A 22,195-nucleotide genomic window follows, 5' to 3' on the forward strand; every position below is an offset into this window, starting at 1 on the left:
TGATGATGCAAAGTTCTTTGCCCATTACAGCCCTGGCTAGCACCTGCTATCATAGTGTAATTATTTAAAGCATCTATCCTTTCTCTCTCAAAGCTGCCCTGGTTTAGATGATAAATTATATACTTAACTTTATCTCCAAAGCTCCTTTCAACTCAAGTATTCTTTGATGTTGCCTAGAGATGAGATGTGGAATCATTTGTCTGAGAGATAGGCATTGAAATTCTAGTCCTTTCCTTTGAGCGGTGGTGAGAGATGAAGGTATTGAGTGTGATGTGGCCCAGATCATGAAGGTCTGATATTCAAAGACTTAATTTTATCCTGAAGCTTATGGGGAAAGTTTCATCACAGAAAACACTGAGATATCCCTTTGGCTACATTACAGACAAGGAATTTTAAGAGATTGCTGGAGACAGCAAACCCCGCTAAAAGGTTGGTACAGTGTTTCAAATGATAGATAATTGCAATTTTCAGCCAAGAAGAAGATAAGATAATAAGCTAAGAGAAAGTCAGGTGGCAACATCTGAGACAGTGACTTCGTTTGGAGAATAAAGAAATATGAGTCGAGAATAGCATTTCCTTTTCCCATCAAGTTCTTAACTGACAGGATGGACAGACTTTCAGATATAAAAGAATCTGAGACCACTAGGTTCTGATCTGGTGGTACCAATTTAGAAGCAATTATCACATTCAGTGACCTTAGAATAGATCTAAAATATGAAATAAGCACAACTGAACCACTGAAAGAACAAGAATTTATGGTCCCTAGCTTTTAAGGGAAGAAGGTATGAGAAAAGAGAGAGAGAGAGAGAGAGAGAGAGAGAGAGAGAGAGAGAGAGAGAGAGAGAGAGAGAGCGAGCACAAGCACATTTATTAGGGACATTTATTGGGGAGTAAATCAAGAAGTGCAGTAAATACCTGAAGGTGATGCTACATGACCATAAAAAATATTAATTTAATTTGCAGGGGTCCAGACTCTTACCCAACTGAGTAGTGCTTAAATATTTTGATCATGACACCTATTCATTTACTTGTATGCACAGCAGTAGACATTTTTATACATCCTTTGTTCGAGTCTGTCTACCCCCTCCTTTTCTCTCTCATCATCTGTCACTCTACTTGTAATTTTCTACTCTTATGTTTCCTTTCCATTTTCATTCCACATTTTCCCATATTCCCCTCCCCTTCCCTCAAAACCTAATTCATCCTCAATGTCATGTCATGACCTATATGCAACTTCACACCCACATAAATATAAATATATAAACACTAAAAACTGGGATATATATATATGTATATATACACATATATACATATAAATATATATACACATATGGGAAAGAATAGAAAGAATACACAGTATTTGTGTTACTGAGGCTCATTTAGCTTGGTGAAGACAATGAATAACAACAAAGTTGTAGTATAGACACTGCAGAATTCAGTGTGGTTGTTGCTCATAAAGTTCAAAGAAAACCCTGTGTTCTAGCTATTCCACTTCTAGACACATACTCAGACAGACTATACTATTAGAGATTTAATTCCATATCCACTCGTTTTGCCCCTCTATCAGTCCAAGTGACCATCAATAGATAAAGGGATAATAAAATTGTAGATGTTTACATAGTAGAATTTGATTCAACTATAGAGGAAAACGAAATTATTAAAATTTTTACAAAAAAGGATAGAGCTGGAATTTATTACAATAAGTGAATCACCAAGTACTTCCTAGCTACAAGTTGCCTTAAGAATTACTCTCTTACCCAATATCAGCACATTGCACCCATCAACATCACTGTTGGTTTTATAAAAATATGTGTTAGGTTCACAGAGGTAGGTGTGCTTTCCAGTATTTTGCTTCTTTCTGTATTTTTTTTCTTTCTTTGCACAAATTTTATTATTGACAACACAGACTGTCAGTTATTTTGATTGAGGAATTAGATTCACGGTGTATATTTTCAGCAAAATATTTGCCAAGTACCTGCCTTAAATAACTGTTGTTTATCTGTCATTTGTTCTTCCATGTAAAAATTCTGTTTCGGGGACAAAGCACATAATTCAGAAGCTCGACACTCAGTTCCACTAGTGTTTGCTCTGCGACCAGACAGAACCATTTGATGTGTACTTCACATTGTTCTCATATAATACCCAAACCAAGTATTTTCATATGTTGATGCTTTATCCAATTGATAATTATACTACCCTTTCAAAGACAACAGTGAAAATGGCTTTATTTTGCAGAAAATATGGCTATGTGATAGGGAAAGATTGTGGCACACACTAGTTACACCACCTTGGTTTATGACAGGCTATTTTGACACCATAAATTCTGCCCAAGTTTTGTAAATGTCACTACAGCAAAAAGAGCCAATAACATCTTAGCATTTGAAAACTATTTGGATTGCTTTGGAGTTCAGAGTGGATGTTCAGACTGTAGAGTTGTGCAACTATTTCTGGAAATGCTACTTTATGTTGCACAGGTTTACTAAAGTCATGCGGAAGAGAGGCTAGGGGAGGTTCACTAAAACCCTAAGGCCTGCTAAAAGGACAACAGCTAATCCTATTGAGAAGAATTTCAGGATTCATGTGGTTTAGATTAATGTTTTTAATCTTCACTAACCATAGGCCTCTGTGAAGTAATATACAGATAGAATATACTCTTTCTTCCTCTGTTGGATGCATTTCATCTACCTCAATGGGAAATGCTTAAATGTATAAAGGCATTAATTATGGCTGTCACCAAATCTGTAGGAGCGTATCTAATTTCTCTGACTAGGAACTAAATGTCCCTCCCTTTTTTGAGTTGTAGCACAGAAAACAATTTAGCATGCCATTTAGAACAACTTGGGAGAAGAGGAAAAACACATCTCAAGTAAGGAATAGTGAAGAACTTTATGCCCTCTGGCAATACTGTACAGAAGTCAGACAAAAAGGTTCAACATTTTAAGGCTTTAGTTTACAATGATTTGAGTAGTTATGTGAGATTATTTCTTTCAATATAGGACATAGGAGATGTCCTACTGAAGTAGCATGCATGCTAAAATCAGGTAGTATGCTAAAAATAGGATTTGCCAAGCATCCTCTCTGCTTTTCTCTAAGTCAGAAACATTACTGCTTGTTTTAATGTTACATGGAAGTCATTAAAAACCCTTTAAGGTAATAGTATTTGCTCTTAAAGAGCATTAACCATGTCTAACACTATTAACTATACTAAAACTGTTCGCAACTGCATTGAAAAATTGGAAAAGGATATGAGTGCTGACTTCTTCAATTAATGTTACATGGGTAAAGTCACATTTGCTGAGAAGTATGAATTCCTCCTATATTCAAAGTATTTGCACATTTGCTTTGGATTCCCTATGTGGCATCCTATTCTAAAACAGTTTTAATTTATAAAGCACTTTGCAAATGTGCTTGTAGAGAGACTGAAACTGTTAAGACAATCTTTCCATGGTATCCTGGGTATGTATGTATGTATGTATGTATGTATGTATGTATGTATGTATGTATGTATGTATGTATTCATCCATTCATCTATCATCTATCATCATTTGATTAACCAATCAATCTATATTAATTGAAACAGGCTATCATTCTTTTACAAAACCAGTGTCTTCAGAGTTTCTCTGTTAATTCTTACCTTGGTGTCTGGGGTCCAGGTTCTGTGTTACACATGTGAAAGCTAACTATTCTGAATAGGTGACTATAAGCTAGAAAACTTCCACTGTCAGAACACAATAATTAGGACACATACTTGTTGCTGTTCTTAAGTCACAATTCCTTTACTTTCTAGAAAAGAATTGTGAATACTCTTCTATGTAATCAATGAACATTTAGAGATATGCATGGAAAGGTAAATCTTCAATTAAATGAATTACATCTTGAAAAGTACCTATTATTCAAGTATTTAAAAAATTAATGTTCATGTAGGCATTTTGATCAAACTTTTGCTTTCAAATTTATTGAATTCTTTTACATGATTCAGTATTTTCTGAAATCTAGTTTATATGCACTCTAAGTTATTTTCCTGAATGCACTATTGTAATATTGCTTGGTTTTGAGAACTACTTTTCTGGGTTGGGAAGTAGCTCATTGCTAAGCCCTTAGTACCTGTAAGGCTCTGGGCTCAATATCAGCAACATAAAATAAATAAATCAGAGATACATTTCCAATCAAGTCACAATGATTTTGAACCATGTTTGTGTTCGACCTCTGCACTTTTCATTCAATCATTCCTCTTTTCTTAATTATACTTTATTTAGCCAGGTGACTTTATTATTAATCAAGGACCTTTTATTTTTTACTTTACTTATCTAGAGAAAGGATGGTAATTTTGCTAAATCAATGTATCTACGGATTGTGTAGCACCCCTTATTTTAAAGGTCATGTCAGGAGTTTATTCTCCTAGGTATGACTTTTGAGATGGTTAAGTTTTCAGTGATTTCGTGATCACCTTAGTCTTCTGTAGTTATATTTATATAATTGAATGGGTGCCATTAAACTGATATATTTCAATAAATCAACAAATCTGCAGATATACCCATCTGCAGAGGTCTGAGGACTGTCTTTTAATGAAGTCAGAATGGAGTAAACTAAAGGTCAGAGGCAGGAAGGGTGGCAAAGGGACAAAGATGGGAAATTCACTTAATTTGATAGATTATGTGTGATTTAAAACAGTATAATCATGTCACAAGAGATTCTTTAACCTCAGTGTTTCTTATCTTTCCCACTTGGTTATGAAGCTTTCATAGGCAATCTATGATGGAGCACTTGGGCCCTCAATTAAGCAGAACACAGAAATTTAAATTGCAAGCCTTGATGATTTTATTCTCCCACTGAAAAATGAACACCCCCACACACATGCACTGGAGAGCTTCTTCCTCAAATATTTATCTGTTTTCCTGGTGTGTAAGGGAATAAAGATAAAATGCTATAAACATAAGATAGAAAAACATTAGTAATAAAAAACAACGGTTGGAGTATATTGGAAAAATCAATGTAGTTTATAGGCTAATTTCTTGAGGTGAGTTTGCTTCATAAGCAACTGAAAACCAAGTGGCTTCTGCATTGTATGGCCTCTAATTAGAACTCTGTTGGGAATTTAAATGTAGTTTTCATATCATACAAACATTGCATACTGTGGGACACTCAGCAGTCATTAAAAGTAAGTATAGGAAACGTTATCCACAATAAGAGATTCTATGGGAGCCAAAAATCAGCTGGTTTTCCCTTTCAACTATTCAGTACAAGTAGTAAGCAAAAATAAAAACAAGATTTATTTTTATTGTTATAACTGAATCAAGGGCATGAAATTTAAACTATGACCACATGTCTTAGCTATTTGTTACAAAAGAAAATGAGATAAAAATTACTTTGTTTCAGCTTGTCCCTGAAAACACTTTACATTCATGAACTGTCACCTTGGTTTATATTGACAATTTATTTCAACATAAATAGGTCTAGGGTCAGGATACTAACAAGAATCTGTTTTAAATGAATAATGTAAAACATTTTTTTCAGTGGAAACATTTTTATAATTCAGGATGTGAAAAAGAATTGTAATTCTTTACTCATATAAAAAAACAGTAGTCAAAGAATCTATCAAAAGATAACATGGCACTTTTTCAGTTCATAACACAACTATTAAATTTTAGATTTAAGATATGAAAGATCTGTAACACTGCACAAATAATTTAGAATCAGAAATACTATATACCAGCTGATTTTGTGTGTCAACTTGAAACAAGGTAGAGTCCTCCAAGCGAAAAAATAGTCTTAGTTGAGAAAATGCTTCCAGGAGATCCATCTATAAGGCATGCTCTCTATTAGTGATCAATGAAGGAAGGCCTAGCCCATTGAGGGTGGTGCCATCCCTGGGCTCTATAAGAGAGAAGGCTGAGCTGGCCAGGGGAAGCAAACTGGTGTGCACCATGGCCTTTGCGTCTGTTCATGGCTCCAGGGTCCAGCCCTGCTTGAGTTCCTATCATTACTTCCTCCAGGGATCTGGAAGTGTAAGTCAAATAAACCCTTTCCTCCCCAGCTTGCTTTATGGTCATAGTATTTTGGTTCAGTAACAGAAACCCTAGACTAAGACACACAGTTAAGTGACAAAATATACTGAACACACATGCTACTTGTATTATATATTAAATATTGCTTGTTCTGAAAAAATACCATTTGAGACTTTTCAAGATCAACTTAGAGTTTCACTAATTTATCCAAAATGTACCTCCTGTTCAATGAAAATTTGCTTTTTCTTTCTTTCTCTCTTTCTTTCTTTCTTTCTTTCTTTCTTTCTTTCTTTCGTTCTTTCGTTCTTTCTTTCTTTCTTCCCTTCTTCTTCTTCTTCTTCTTCTTCTTCTTCTTCTTCTTCTTCTTCTTCTTCTTCTTCTTCTTCTTCTTCTTCTTCTTCTTCTTCTTCTTCTTCTTCTTCTCCTCTTCCTCCTCCTCCTCCTTCTTCTTCTTCTTTTTTTTTTGAGATTCAGTTGTGTCATGTGATGATTTTCGTATGAGAAGATGTTTTTCCTAAAGTATACATGTGGGAGGATGTTTTGCTGAGAAACATGATGCTTTTCTGGAAGGTGCCTGGAAAAGAGGATGTATATGTATATACATGCCAACAGATATTGGATGACACTGTGTGGCATTGGTGTACCTCGACACTCTTTGCTGATCATCATTTGTTGTGATCTCATAGAGGAAAACTCACCAAAATACTTCTAGTGGTGTTCCAGTGGCTTCTTGCTGCTTCTGTAGACTTGGGCTAATTGGCAGAGTTTCATGGTTTCTTCTGGATCAATCTGCCTATGCCGATTCATGAATGGTGTTTGCTAGTGGATCCAGCTACTCCTTCTGATTCATGGGAACTGAACTTCTGATATCCTGACCACAGATTGGATTCATTCCAAAGAACTACTTCTAAAGGGGTTCCCATGCTTCTTTGTCCTATTCATTACCTCTGGTGTGTGTTGGGCTAAAAGGGAGGTTAAAGCATTTACGTACATTTACTAAAGTAAGTTTTGAAAATATAAGTCTACATAAGTCCCCTTAAGGTTTCCCCCTTAAGCCTCATGTTATAATTCTAAATTTGACATATAATTTCATGCACTAATATTTGTCATTATATTTGTTGAAAACTGTCTTTATGTTGACATTTAATCAATCAGAAAAGGGAGTCTTGGTTTACAATGAGGAGGTAAACAGAATCATTACTTAATTAGTTATGCCCAGAAGCAGCTAAGAAGAAATGGAATATAAATTTTCTAAGGATCAGCAGTCACATGCATGCCTACTGCAAACAGAACAGTCGTTTGAGGTGTGCTTATGTTTGGGAGTATTATTTCAGAGACCTTCTGTATTGCTTTATGGAAAGAAGGATGATTTTAGGTATTGGTAGAAAATACAGCATGCATCCTAATTTGGAATCAATTATACAACGTATACTTAGAATCCCTGGCTACATCTCTACAGAATCCTTCAAGATATTGAGTTTTTGGGATATTTGTGTGGTGGCAGATGACAAACACTAAGGTATGTATGAAATTCTAATTTTTAACGAGCTCTTAATCATCACATAATTTCATTCATGGCAAAGTAAACGTCTTAGAGTCTGGCCTACAAAAAGGTGGGTGAGTCATAGGGAGACATCTTTCTGTCCCTTTAAAGCCCTTTTCTGTGACGAAAATCATGTTACATTTGAACTGTGAGCGAAAATTCAGTGTTTTCTTTCATTCAGTTTTATCTTGCAGGTAGAGGAAACTGAACATGTTGCTATGGGTCTCATTTCCCAGGAAGCACATTCTTACTTTACAGTGAACCACAGATTCTAAGATGTTTTGTGAAGATGAGATTTTTAACAGAAATATAACATCGGGACTATAAATAAAGATAATAATACTTGAAAAAAATTAAGTTGGAAGAGGATAAAAATATAACACACTACCTCGATCTACCACTTCCTGTGATAAGAGACATTATACTTACTCCCATTTTTCAGCTTCCAATTTTGTTCATTCCACCTTCAGTATCTAAATCTGTCATAAACTTTGGTTGCTTCCTCATGGTAAAACTGGTAGACACCAAAAGGAAATGGATGTCAAATAAAATCTTTGCTTTTTAATTATTTTTATTGCTGTGATAAAATACTAATGAAAAACAACTTAATGACAGAAAGATTTATATTGACTTGTATTTTAGGATTATACAATCTGTCATGAAAAGAGAAGCATATAGCAACTGACCACAATGTGTCCATAGTTAGGCGACAGAGAGAAAAACGTTGTTGCTAAATCAGTTTTCCGCCACTTGTTCTGCAAAATTGATGCAGGACTCTAATTGCATTGTGCCAACCATGTTCATGGTAGGTTTTCCTTCCTTTGTCAAACTTCTCTGGAAACAGTCACATAGACACTCCCAGATGACTGCATGTCTCCTAGGTGTTTTCAAAACAGCCAAGTTGATCATTGATACCTTATACTTATTAGAGCATTTTATTTTCTTATGCATCAATCCATGTCTTATCCTAACAGTTTGACAAATTTTAATAAGCTAAATCACAAAACTGGAATATTTATATACTAGGAGTCCTTTATGAATAAAGTGCCAGTGAGATTTTCACACAGCTATACTAATAAAGAGGAAGGGCTAGCCACTGAAAAACAGCCTAAAAACCTTTTAAGTATCATTCATTAGGTTGCCAAAAAGTAATGCTTTTGGAAGGTACACAGCTAAGTGATATATAATTACATGAGTAATTTTCCTCTGGCTTCACTTAAAACAGTTCTGATATGGGATTATTTTACAGTTTACCTGTTTTCGTCACAGAAACTCAACGGCCAAATTTGCTAAAAGCAATGACTCCATTCTGGAGTTAGAAAAAGATCTTAGGTGATTGAAATATTATAAATACTTGGCACTTCTGTGATCTTTAAAGAATATTTATTTAGTGTGTGTGTGTGTGTGTGTGTGTGTGTGTGTGTGTGTGTACATGGCATAAATGTGGAGACAGAGGACAACTTTTCACCTTCTCTTACTCAGTTTTGTTGTTTTCAGCAGATCATCTATTGATATTTCCATTACTGTGCTACTATGTGATATTTTGTCCAATTCTCTTGTATCCATCACCATCTCATTATAGAAATGTTGCTTTTGAAAACCATAAGCTACTGAATCCCAGCTTCCAACACACCCTCCTGGAATCATACTCTTCCTTCAGGCTTGCACATCAAAGAATCTTAGCTATTCTATGAGCCCCAGTACTGCTGCCTTAATATCAATGTTCCGTTTGCTGCCCACTTTGGTGTCAGAATTAATTCACTCAGTATCTAGACATGTTGATCACCAGAGAATTGTGTTGCTCCAAACTATAGTGTGAAGTAAACCCAGCCTGTTTCCCCATTAGATTAGATAAAACAATTCTTTTCCTCGATCATGCATTATTGCCAGATAGATGGTGAATGTCCTTTAGCCCTATTAAAGAACGAAGATATTCAGACAAGGTGTGACCCCAGCTGTACCAGCAGCTCCTCAGTGGAGGTGACTACTATCAATTGATCAAGTTCACTTCAGTGGAAACTGGCCTTCAGCTCATAGTTTAAAATTATCAGGAACCTGTGGTCCCCTGTGTGTGTCATGGCAAATATTCTATTAGAGACTTGGTTACTCCATGGGTCTTCCATATGGCTAGATTTCCTTCTCTGTCTGCTAAGATGGCTGAGGAGATTTATGAATCACCTGTCTAAATCTTTTTTAAAAAATTTAATGTTATGTTTTTTAATGAACTATTCTTTTACTGTTTGAGATTCTAATTGAATTACATCATTTGCACCTTCCCTTACTTCTTGCTCTTTTAGCTCCTCGAGTCTTTTTATTCTTAACTGTTGTCACACACATGTATTTATACATTTGATAATACCTATATAATTTTATTTATTGTGCAATCTTCCCACCTTTCTTCAGAGGTTTTATTGTAAATGTATCCCCTGAGAGTAGGTTCTACAACTCTACATTTTTGACTAGTCATGAAATAGTCTCTGTGGCAATGAGACATTTCCTGTTGAGGGGTGAGAACCAAACCTAATCTATGGGTATAACTACAAATATTTATAATTTATTTAGGGGTTATGCTAGTTTACTGAAGTCACTGAAAAACTAAATATTCTGGATTTTTATAGTATAAAGGCAGTGAAAATGTTGTTTAGTCATGCCTTTACTTTCTATCTCTCTATCCATCTCTATCTATCTATCTATTTATCTATCTATCTATCTATCATTTGGATATGTGTGTATAGGATATTTACTCAAGAAAGTATGTTTTAAAGTTGTTTTATTACCAATTGATAATTATCAAACTTTTGTGCATCCCTCCCTTTCTAAATCAATCACATCCCACTGCTTCCTTTCTTAAATGCTTACTCTGATGGCTCCCTTTGTCTCAACTAAGAACTCTGATTGTTTCATTCATAATATGTTGCTTATATACATTTTCATGCCATAGAACCTTACTTTCTGGTATCAATTGTATATATTCTTTGTTTCAGTCCCCACTATAAATTATCCCAAACACAATAATATACAACATCATATATTTATTTTCACATAGTTATAATATTTTAATAGGGTTAAAATCACTGGTTGGCTTTATTTTAATAGAAGCTCACGAAGTCTGTTTTCTCATATTTCCCAGCGTATAGTGGGCACCTAGATTTCTTGGTTCAGAATTCATTCCTCGCTAAGATCTTCAGGTATCTCTCCCTATCTATGACTTTACTTTTACCAAAGTTTCAGTGGACTCATTCACATAGTCCAACACAATGACCTCCTCTTTACAGCCTAGGCTTAATCACATTTGTATTTTTGTTATGACACAGCAATTTGTAAGGGTCCATGATTCACCAAAAACATGACACCATGGACTCAAATAGTATGTAAATGCAAAGAATATTTTATTCTGCAGAAGTCCAGTATGGTGGGGTCTCCTCCCCATACTTTACCATATATTACCAAGATAGAAAGACAAGCAACTGAGGTTGCAGACCTGATTTAAAGCACATTAGGGAATTCTAGGTTAGGTGATCTCTATGCTAATCTGTTGGGTCTATCTCTACAGACATTTCCATCACTGGGGTATGGGAGCTGGAAACTTACTGGAGAGGTCTGGAAACTTGCTGAGGAAGTAGCTGAGGATGTCTAGAAACTGCTGCTGACCCATCTTCCATGCCTCAGATCAGGTTGTGAGGCAGCTTCTGAGGCCTGGACTTGCTTGGACTTGCCTGGATTTGCCCAACTCTTAGATACAGTTAAGGAGGCATAATCTCCTTAATTGCCAATTTGAAGCCTGTCATGGAATCAGCCTAACCTTCTCAAGTTCACTGGCATCATTGTTGGGGGGAGGAGATTCTATATACAGTGAATATATATATATATATATATTTTTTTTTTCTCCGTAATTAAGGCTACAAAGAAACTCTAGGTGTTCACTTTCTAAATAGGCTCATATACCATAAAGAAATAGAAGAAGTCATTAAAAAAATCTCTCAACCAAAAAGCAGGGCCAGATAGATGTGGTTCAGAATTATACCAGATCTTCAAAGAAGACCTGATATAAAGATTCCTCAAACTATTCCATAACATATAAACAGAAGGAACACTGCCTAAATCATTCGATGAAGCCACAATTACTCTGATACCTAAACCACACAAGGACCCAACCCAAAAGAGAACTTCAGACCAATCTTGCTTATGAATATCTATGCAAATATACTGAATAAAATTCTTGCGAACCAAATCCAAGGACACATCAAACCATCATTTACCATGATCAAGTAGGCTTCATCACAGGGACGAAAAGTTGATACAATATATGAAAATCCCTTAACTTAACACACCATATAAATAAACCCAAAGAAAAAGTCACATGATCATCTCCTTAGATGCAGAAAAGCATTTCACAAAATACAACACCCCTTTATGTTAAAAGTATTGGAGAGATCAGGAATTCAAGGCCCATACCTAAACACAATAAAAGCAGTTTACTTCAAACCATCAGAGAATAGGAAATTAAATGGAGAGATACTTGAAGCAATCCCACTAAAATTGGGGACAAAACAAGGATTCCCACTTTCCACATATCTATTCAATATAGTACTTTAAATGTTATCTAGAACAATAAGACAACAAAAAGGGAACAAGGTGATACAAATCGGCAATAAAGAATTAAAGGTGTCAGTGTTTGCAGATGATATGATAGTATACGTAAGGGACCCCAAAAATTCTACCAGAGAACTTCTCCAGATCATAAACAACTTCAGCAAAGTGGCTGGTTACAAAGTTAACTCAAATAAATTAGTAGTCTTTTTATAAAAATGGTAAACAGGACAAGAAAGAAATTGGGGAAACAACTCCATTCACAATAGGCACATATAATATAAATATCTTGGGGTAACTCTAACCAAACAAGTGAAGATCTTTATGATAAGAACTTCAAGTTTCTCAAGAAAGAAATCAAAGAAGATCTCAGAAAATGGAGAGACCTCCCATGCTCATGGTTTGGCAGAATTAATATAGAAAAAATTGCCATCCTATCTAAGGCAATCTACAGAGTCAATCCCCATCAAAATCCCAACAAAATTCTTCAAAGACATGGAAAGGGCAATTCTCAAATTCATCTGGAAAGGCAAAAAACCCAGAATAGCAAAAACAATTCTTAAGAATGGCTGGGGGGATCACCATCTCTGACCTCAACCTTTCCCATAGAGCAATAGTGATAAAAACCGCATGGTATTGGTACAGACACAAACAGGTTGATCAATGGAATAGAATTGAAGACCCAGAACACACACACACACACACACACACACACACACACACACACACACACACACTCTCTCTCTCTCTCTCTCTCTCTCTTTCTCTCTCTTTCTCTCTCTTTTATGTACACTTGATCTTCGACAAAGAAACCAAAAATATACAATGGAAAAAAGAAAGCATCTTCAATAAATGGTGCTGGTCTAACTGGATGTCAGTATGTAGAAAAATTAAAATAGACCCACATTTGTTACCATGCACAAAGCTCAAGTCCAAGGGGATCAAGGACCTCAACATAAAACCAGATACACTGAATCTAATAAAAAAAGAAAGTTGGAAAGATACTTGAACTGATTGGCACAGGGGGAAATTCCTAAACAGAACTCCAATGACTTATACTCTAAGATCAAGAGTGCTAAATAGGACCTCATTAAACTGGAAAGCTTCTAAAAGGCAAAGGACATAGTCAATAAGACAAATTGGCATTTTACAGATTGGGAAAAATTCTTCACTATTCCCACATGTGATAGAAGGCTAATATCCAAAATATATAAACAACTCAAGAAGCTAACCACCAAAAGAAAGAAAAAAAATACTAACCACACAGTCAAAAATGGGGTCTAGAACTAAACTGAGAATTCACAGCAGAGGAATCTTGAATGGTTGAGAAGCACCTAAAGAAATGTTCAAAGTCCTTAGAGATCAGAGAAAAACAAAACAACCCTGAGATTCCACCTTACACCAGTCAGAATGGCTAAAATCAAAACCTCAGGTGACAGCACATATTGGTGAAGATGCAGAGAAAGAGGAGCACTCCTCCATTGCTGGTGGGATTGCAAACTGCTACAACCACTCTGGAAATCAATTTGGAGGTTCCTCAGAAATTTAGAAATAGACCTACCTAAAGACCCAGAAAAAATGCTCTTGGGAATATACCCAAAAGATACCACACCATGCCACAGCACATATTCCACTATGTTCATAGCGGCCATATTTGTGATAGCCAGAAGCTGGAAACAACCCAGATGTCCCACGACAGAAGAATGGATACAGAAAAAGTGTTTCACTTACAGAATGGAACACTACTCAGCTATTAAGAATGAGGACATCTTGAGTTTTGTAGGCAAATAGGTAGAACTAGAAAACATCATCCTAACTCAGACCCAAAAGGACATGCACTGTATGTTCTCACTAATAAGTGAATATTAGAGAAATAAAAAGTACAGAATACCCAAGGTACAGTCCACAGAACACCAAAAGCTCATCAAACTGAAGGGCCCAAGTGATGATGCCTCAGTCTCACTTGGAGGTAGAAGAAAGCAGCCACAAGGGTGGAGGGACGGAGGGACAGGCGAAGGAAAGGGGATGGGGTGAGGGAGACGGGAACATGATCTGATATTGGGTGGGGGAAAAGGACTGAAGCCCGGAGGGCTAGCAGAAAGAATGGAAATATGCGACCTCCGGAGGAAGGAGGTTGGGAGGACCCTCTAGAATGTACCAGAGACCTAGGAAGTTAGAGACTCTCAGGATTCAAAGGGGAGGACCTTAGATGAAGGTCCTACAGTGGGGAGAGGGATCTTATTGAACCCACCTCCAGCAGAAATGCTATCCCACAGTCAAAGCTCTGATGCATAATTTTTACTGTGTGAAAGAAATGTAGGGACAAAAATGGAGAAGAGCCCGAGGAAAAGAAGGTCCAGCGACAGGCCCAAATGGGGATCCAGCTCAAGGGGAAGCCCCAAGACCTGAAACTATACCTGAGACTGTGGTGTGCTCACAAAAAGGGGCCTATCCTGATGGAATTCTGAAAGACTCAACAAGGAGCTGAGTCAGATGTAGATATCTACACCCAACAAATGGACAGAAGCTGCTGACTCCTCTGGTTGAATTAGAGAAAAGCTAGAGTAAGCTGAGGAGGAGGGCAACCCTGTTGGACCAGCAGTCTCAATTAACCTGGACCCCTGAGATCTCTCAGACACTGAATCACCAGCCAGACAGCATACACAAGCTGCGATGAGGCCTCCAACACTAACACAGAGAACTCCCTGGTCTAGTTTCAGGCAGAGAAGATGCATCTAAACCTCAAGAGACTGGACACCCCACGAAGTTCAGTTTTGGTAGGGTGGGCGGGTGGGGACATCCTTGTGGAGACTGGGGTGGGGGTGGGGAGGAGGTATGGGATGCGTAACAGTTGGGGAGTGGACCAGGAGGGGAATAAAATCTGGAGTGTAAAATAAATAAATAAATAAATAAATAAATAAATAAATAAATAAATAAATAAATAAATAAATTTAAAAAAGAAAGAAAAAATACACTTCATCTTCTCCAAAGTCTATTCTAAGTACCCATCTGTTTTCATAGTGATCATTATCTGTACCTGTACCAATATTTATGACTATTTCCTGACTTCTTTATAACACTATTTGTTTTCTATTATGCTGTCTTATATATTTTATGCACTATTTTTCTAATATATATATTACATATATATGTACAACAATTCACAGGTAATTCTGTTTAGCATATAAGAAACAAACTTCTGGAAAGTGTGTGTGTGTGTGTGTGTGTGTGTGTGTGTGTGTGTGTGTGTTAGTGTGAATGCTAGAAATATTAAAGACTGTTATTGGATATGTTGTGACTCTAAGATTAAAGTTCTACTCTACTAAGTAATTGGCACATTAATTTATGGTAATTTATATAAAAGCCATGTATCGCAATGGTGTAAATTGAAGTTGGCTTTCTCCATCCTTAGCATTTTTCATCCACCAGAAACTGCCCTGATTGTCACTTTCATTATACTGCACATTTAAGTCATTTAAGTCAAAGTCAAATACAATGAAAAGGAAAGCAATACTGTATTTGTCAACATGGAAAATCATTTAAATTAACCTTCCACAGAATACAGCATCAAGTTTCATCCAGTGGCCTTTAGAACATTGATTGTCTAATCATGACTGTGACCTTTTATTAAAGGTTTTCTGCCAGTGCATGTTCTTCAGGGCAGGACTGGGAGGAGAAGGGGGGGCTGTGATTGGGATGTAATGTGAAAAAAAAGTTATGGAAAGGAAAAATTGCATTCACAGATAGTTCCAACAACTTCTTAGAGTGATTTCTCCAAACACACACACACACACACACACACACACACACACACACACACACTCATGGGGAGAGAGAGAGAGAGAGAGAGAGAGAGAGAGAGAGAGAGAGAGAGACTTATAGCAAATACAAATCTGTAAGTTGATAAATATTTGCCTTCAAAGTAAGGTTTGAACTTTCCTCTTTCTTTACATGGAAGGACAAATATTTCAGGGTAAATCTTTTAAATTTGAAGAGAAGGAAAAGACAAACATTCATAGGGAACTCTAATTTATGGATAATCTTTACTTAGGCTAGAGGCTATAAATCCAAATGAGATTTCTTTCAAATAACTCACATTTTATGGGGAAATAAATGTTTATAAAACTATTTAAAGCACACTATAGCACTACAGTAGAAACACACATAATATATAGGCAATCCTCCAACAAGAGGCAGAAGAGAATAAATAAGGGGTCATCTAAATGACTCTACAAACAGCTGTTTATGAAAATGCAAGCATGGTGCAGAACAAGGGCAGAATGGGACCAACACTGCTACCATCCTTGACAGAGTCAGAGGACTGGAACTCAGAAGAAATCGCAGCTTACAAATAACTATTTCACTGTGAGGGGACTTGAAGCACAAGTGCCGTCACCTGCCCTCCATCGTTCTCTCTCTTCTGCCATTCTTTCACCTTGCCTCTTGAGAGGCCAGTTTTTGTTTGAGACAGGGGTGTTTACAGGCACAGAAGAAAGAAGGAAGTGGCCTATAGGGAAACATGGTGATGCTCAACGCACATGTTGTAAAATCCTGAAGGGATAATTGATAGCCCTGGACTAAATGATAGGAGAAATGTCTCCTCTACAGCTGCTTAAGATGAAACAAGAACGACGTGTTTTATTTTAACTTGAATTAAAGAAACACGCCAGAATGTCATATAAAAGGAATTATGTAAGAAAAGACTTTTTCATAAATTTGAGGATTAACTTAAGACTCTGTGATGCTGTTATCCAATTTATAATGTATATATAAATAATAGAATGGAAATCTGTCAATCTGGAGTTTTAGTGTAGGAATGATAGAATTCAAATAAATATCATACATTCTCACGATCCAAGGGTCTTCCAATTGATATGAATATGATATAGTAATCTTTTACAGGACAGGAAGTAAAACAAAATCCACCTCATTTTTATAAAAGGTCAACTGTATTCACTGTTTTCTTTCATTTTGAATTGAGAAATCATTTGAAACCATCCTTTAAGATTCACCGTGAATATCTCTTTTCATCTGCTTTTCTAACCTTAAACCTTTCTTGTTTGGGGAAGAAGAAAGGCATCTTGGAGGATTGCATTCATGACTGGGATAAAGAGGATGGTGTAGATGAAGAGGGGAAAGGAGCAGAAAGAGTGCAGTATGTAGGCAGAACTGGAGAGCTAGGCAGAGGGAGCCACACGGCTTAGTGCACAAGATCCTGGGCTTTGGTCAAGATAAACTTTGAGATCAAAATAAGAATCATTTAACAACCCACTTCATCTGACATTTTTTAAAACTAAAATGGAAAATCGGTACAACAATAAAATGTGCTAGGTGTTGGGAATTATAAAACTGGCATAATTTGTGAGGCCCGAGAATATCAAACACATTCAACGTCCACTAGTCATCCTTCCCCTGGAAGTTCACTGTATGAACTTCTACATTAGGAATTTAGTCAGTTATTGGCATTGATCTGATGTGAAGTAACTGACTCCCAGCTTTTAAGATTTAACTCAAGCTCATTTTTGCTCTTAAGAATGAAGCTAAGCATTAGAAAAAGATAATCTAAACTTAAAGCAGATTTTAAGTAGCTGTAGCTGCTTGTATTCTAATGCTAATTGGGTGTCCCAAAACAATTGCTTGAGAGGATCTCCAGGTAGCTTCTGGGAGCCTGCCCTCAGTTAACTCTGATTCATAGATAAAGATGCCAGCCACCAATATCCAGGGGAAAGGGGAAGGAGAGAGGACTGACAAAGAAAGAGGAGGAGAAAGCAGTGATGAACTAGAACCGTGTAGCCAGGAGAACTACAAGTAGCAAGGGATCTTATAGCTGGCGATAAGTTAGAACTGTGTTAGATCTGCCCAATCTAGGCATGTAGCGTATAATTATAATGCCTGGATATTAAAATATGGGCTTATTGTTGTTGGTAATTCCAGCAACAGCAGCTACCCTAGGCTGTCAGCTATAGTAATGCATTTAATTTTGAAAGTCAGATTCAATGAAAATAGGTGACAGGATCAAAAACCAAACTACTTTGTATGAAAATAGCAAACAATAGGCTATCATTCCTTCCTGCTTATGATACAGAAAAAAAGGGTGCAGCATTTTTTGAAAGAATGAATGTAACAAATAAAAGCATCATTAAGCTAAAATGCAGCTGATAGAATAAAGGCATTGGAGAGGCATAAGTAGGCCATATTAACGGCCTGTCCCATAGTTTGTCCTGCTATCAAGAATTGAGTCATTATATCAGAGCAATTGCACTTTATTTACTAAATACTTTACAATGCATCCTTAGAGCCAAAGGTGTTTTGGCTAACAGGCCTAAAATGTGATGTTGAAAGCCCACAATTTAATGATGTATTTACAGATGGTTACTTTTTAATAGGTTTGCTCCAGAGACAAAATAAATTGAAAGTGCTTATAATAGTTATCCTTTGAAGCGATAACATTTTAAGTATGCTGCTTTTAATTTTAATCTTGTGAATATCACTATATTTCCTTTTAGCATAATCTGTATTAAAAAGGAAGATGGATGATCTCGTTTGATCATTATTCTTCCTTGAAACAAAGAAAGAAATTCAGATACTAATACCTTGAACTTAAACAACTTGAGAAATTGGCTGAACCTAAATATTTAATGCCATCAACTCTGACCTTATGGTTCATGATCTTATGAGAATCCACAGAGAGAATCACAAGGTATCAATGCTTTTTTTTTAAATCCTTGCTTGTAAGAAGCTTGAAGGGGCTCGAGACCCCATATGTACAACAATGTCAAGCAACCAGAGCTTCCAGGGACTAAGCCACTACCTAAAGACTATACATGGACTGACCCTGGACTCTGACCCCATAGGTAGCAATGAATATCCTAGTAAGAGCACCAGTGGAAGGGGAAGCCCTGGGTCCTGCTAAGACTGAACCCCCAGTGAACTAGACTGTGAGGGGGGAGGGCGGCAATGGGGGGAGGGTTGGGAGGGGAACACCCATAAGGAAGGGGAGGGGGGAGAGGGATGTTTGCCTGGAAACTGGGAAAGGGAATAACACTCGAAATGTATATAAGAAATACTCAAGTTAATTAAAAAAAAAAAAGAAGCAGGAAAACAGATGTGTTAGAGAAACGGTTTTATTTGTTTGGATTTTTCTTATTAACACATTTCAAGCCCTTGTCTGTGTCATTTGGAGCTCCTTAAACTTATTTAGGTATTCATAATTTGAAAAACTGTCAATGTAGATTGGTATGCTAAGCTTCCTTTATTCTGACAAGAGGAGAAACTGACAGCCGCAGAGCTATTTATCACATGTTGAGTGTTGTTATTCTGGTCAAAGTCTTACTTTTGAAATTAAATGCTGCTTCTAGCTTCACAGCTCACTAGACCCTTTTCCCCTCTGAGAGAAAGAGGACAATTACAATCTGTTATTAAAGCAATGTGAGTGTCTGCATCAATCCCACCTTTTATGAGTGAGTGACACAGGTCAAAGACTCTAGTGGCAAATGTGTGTCAGTGGTGTCTGCTTCGTGGTTAAACTGTCCTAGATAAGGCATGAAAGGAGTAACCCAGATGCGATAGCCCATGACAAAACTCTCAAGTCACACAAGCACTTCATTCCATAATTTGAGTCTGTCATCTGAGATGGTCCTTGATGTTTCTTTCATGAGGACCCTCTGATATCAATGCAGCCTGTAAGCCTTTGAGAATTAGAGTATTAGGATGTGAGCTATTCAGGATCCAGGAAGATGTGCGTGGAAGATGAAACACTTCAATTTCACAAGAATCAGAAGCTGGGCTCATAAACAGAGCAGGTGTAGATCAGGTTGAGATGAATAAACGGCCTGGTTAAGAGATAGAGAAGCACAATCATCTCTGCCTGTCTCGACAGCTTGCTTTTAAAATGTCTGACAACTTTTTTTTTTAATGCACCATTTTTAATTTTGTACTGGTATTACTCTGTTAACTATTTACTGGTTTTATGTTGAAAATCCAGAGTGATTTGTTACTGAACAGTGAAACTATAACTATTTTTACAGCGTCTTATTTGAAGTATTGGCTGAATTGTAATTCCTAAGTTTTGCTTGGGTTGTTTTGTTTATACAAGGCTTCGAGAGAAAGAAAGAGACAGGACCTGGTTAGGGCTGCTAGAGAAGTAATAATAACCAGATTTTTGAGGTTTTTCTTTTGGATTTTTTCTCAAAATGTAAAGTAATTCAATAACATCAATAAGGTATTGGTTTTCAGAATGTCAAATATAACTTTAAACGTATAGTGGAAAGTAATGGAGCATGGTGGACTCATGATTTATGTTTCAACCTTCTGTTATTTGTTATAGATGTATACATATGTTTCATATTTTAGGTCAAATCCTCATATCTTAACAGAATGGTAACTGGTTCTTAAATACTTAAGAACTATAAAAATAATGTGATTTTCCTTAGTAGTAATACTACCAAGACCTACATTTTAAAGTAATTACTGAAACATAGCTAAATAAACTCATAATAGATTTTTAAAAATATTTCTTAAATTGTATTTTTAGGAGATTATGTGGTCCAACCAAACATCAGTTCCAGTGCTCTTCTGTGACTTTGTTGGAGGAGATGATGTGATGAGCGTGCTTTTCTGAATGTGTGACTGCTCTCTGTCATTTAGTCTTTTACATTTTGTGTTTAAATATTAAAGATCCTATCCCTAGATTTTACGTTACACAGTCTCCTACTGTTTAAACATTTTTCTTCCCTAGAAGTATGACCTGATTTATTCCTGTTCCTAAATATATTGTTTAAACTTAGACTCAATTCCAAGGCCCTTCAAAACATGACATGTTTTTATTCTAATGGACAACAACTTACCATTTTTGGAAAAGGCTCACTGAAGTTCAGAAAAATCCCATTACATAAAATTCATGAAAAATGTTTGTGTGTTTGAATATGTGTATGTTTGTGTATGTGTGGGTGTTTTCTGAAATATTTTTAAATTTTAGTATTTATTTTTAAGTTATCATTGTTTAGAAGTACAAGTTTTCCCAAAAGCAGATATAAAAACCTTCAGTTATACTTAGATTACTGGAATGCAGACATAAAGTCTCAGTTTATGGTTTCTTAAGTTTACCTTTTTACTTATAAACATCATCATGAATCTACAAGAACAAATCCCCAAATAACCTCTTCTCATCTGATGTTTGCTTGGTTTTGCTACCTGTTCAAATTTGTCACTCAGTCATTTGCTTCTGTTTCCCAGACCTGGAATACAAGTACACTATTCTCCAGCCTTTCTGTAAACATGATTGAATTATTTCTCCCTTTGTTACCCATGCTATACCTTCTGTGGACTTTTGTTTGAAATTTACCATAAAATTAAGCCCTAAATCCCATTTCTGTTTTAACAAGAACGTTATGTGAAACAACCCTGTTTTCCTTTCTGTTATCTAAGTTTTGTTTATATCAGCCTGTCTTTCTCTCTTTCAGCCATTGTTTCCTCGTTTCTTTGTTCAGAGATTTGGTCTTTACATAGTGTCAAAATTTCTTGGGACTTTCCTGTCTAGATATTTTTAGATATAACATTTTTTTTTGATGAAGTTCTTCATTTCTGCTATCCTTGTTTTCGTGACATGAAATTCCTTCTGTCTTTTACTCTCTTGGTGTTGTGGTTTTATCTTTCTTCTTTCAATACAAAATTACAATGTGGTGATGTAAGTTTGGTCTTGAATGCCTAGTGTCAAAAAATTTGCACACGTTCCCTTACTAAACATTAGGAATTACAAGAACTCACTCATTTAGTCTAGTTTGCCTGTCCAGTGAGCTCTTAGGATCTGACTGTCTCTGCCACCTAGTGGTACAGTGTGGTTGCAGGTACGCCTAGATTATGAAAACATTGGCAATATCATAGTTACTTTTACAAACACAGCTATTTAGTGAATTTATGTATCAGTGTAAGCACATTTTTATTAGTCAATTATTTTTAGCTTTTCCTGCCATTTTAATCTTTGCCTAAATTTTGCCACATTTTTAATGTAACTTCTGTTAGTTGTCTACTCAGTTCATCCCTTTTTCTCATCTTGTTA

This window comes from Rattus norvegicus, chromosome 7, assembly GCF_021556685.1.
Source record: "Rattus norvegicus strain SHRSP/BbbUtx chromosome 7, alternate assembly SHRSP_T2T, whole genome shotgun sequence".
Classification (NCBI taxonomy): Eukaryota; Metazoa; Chordata; class Mammalia; order Rodentia; family Muridae; genus Rattus; species Rattus norvegicus.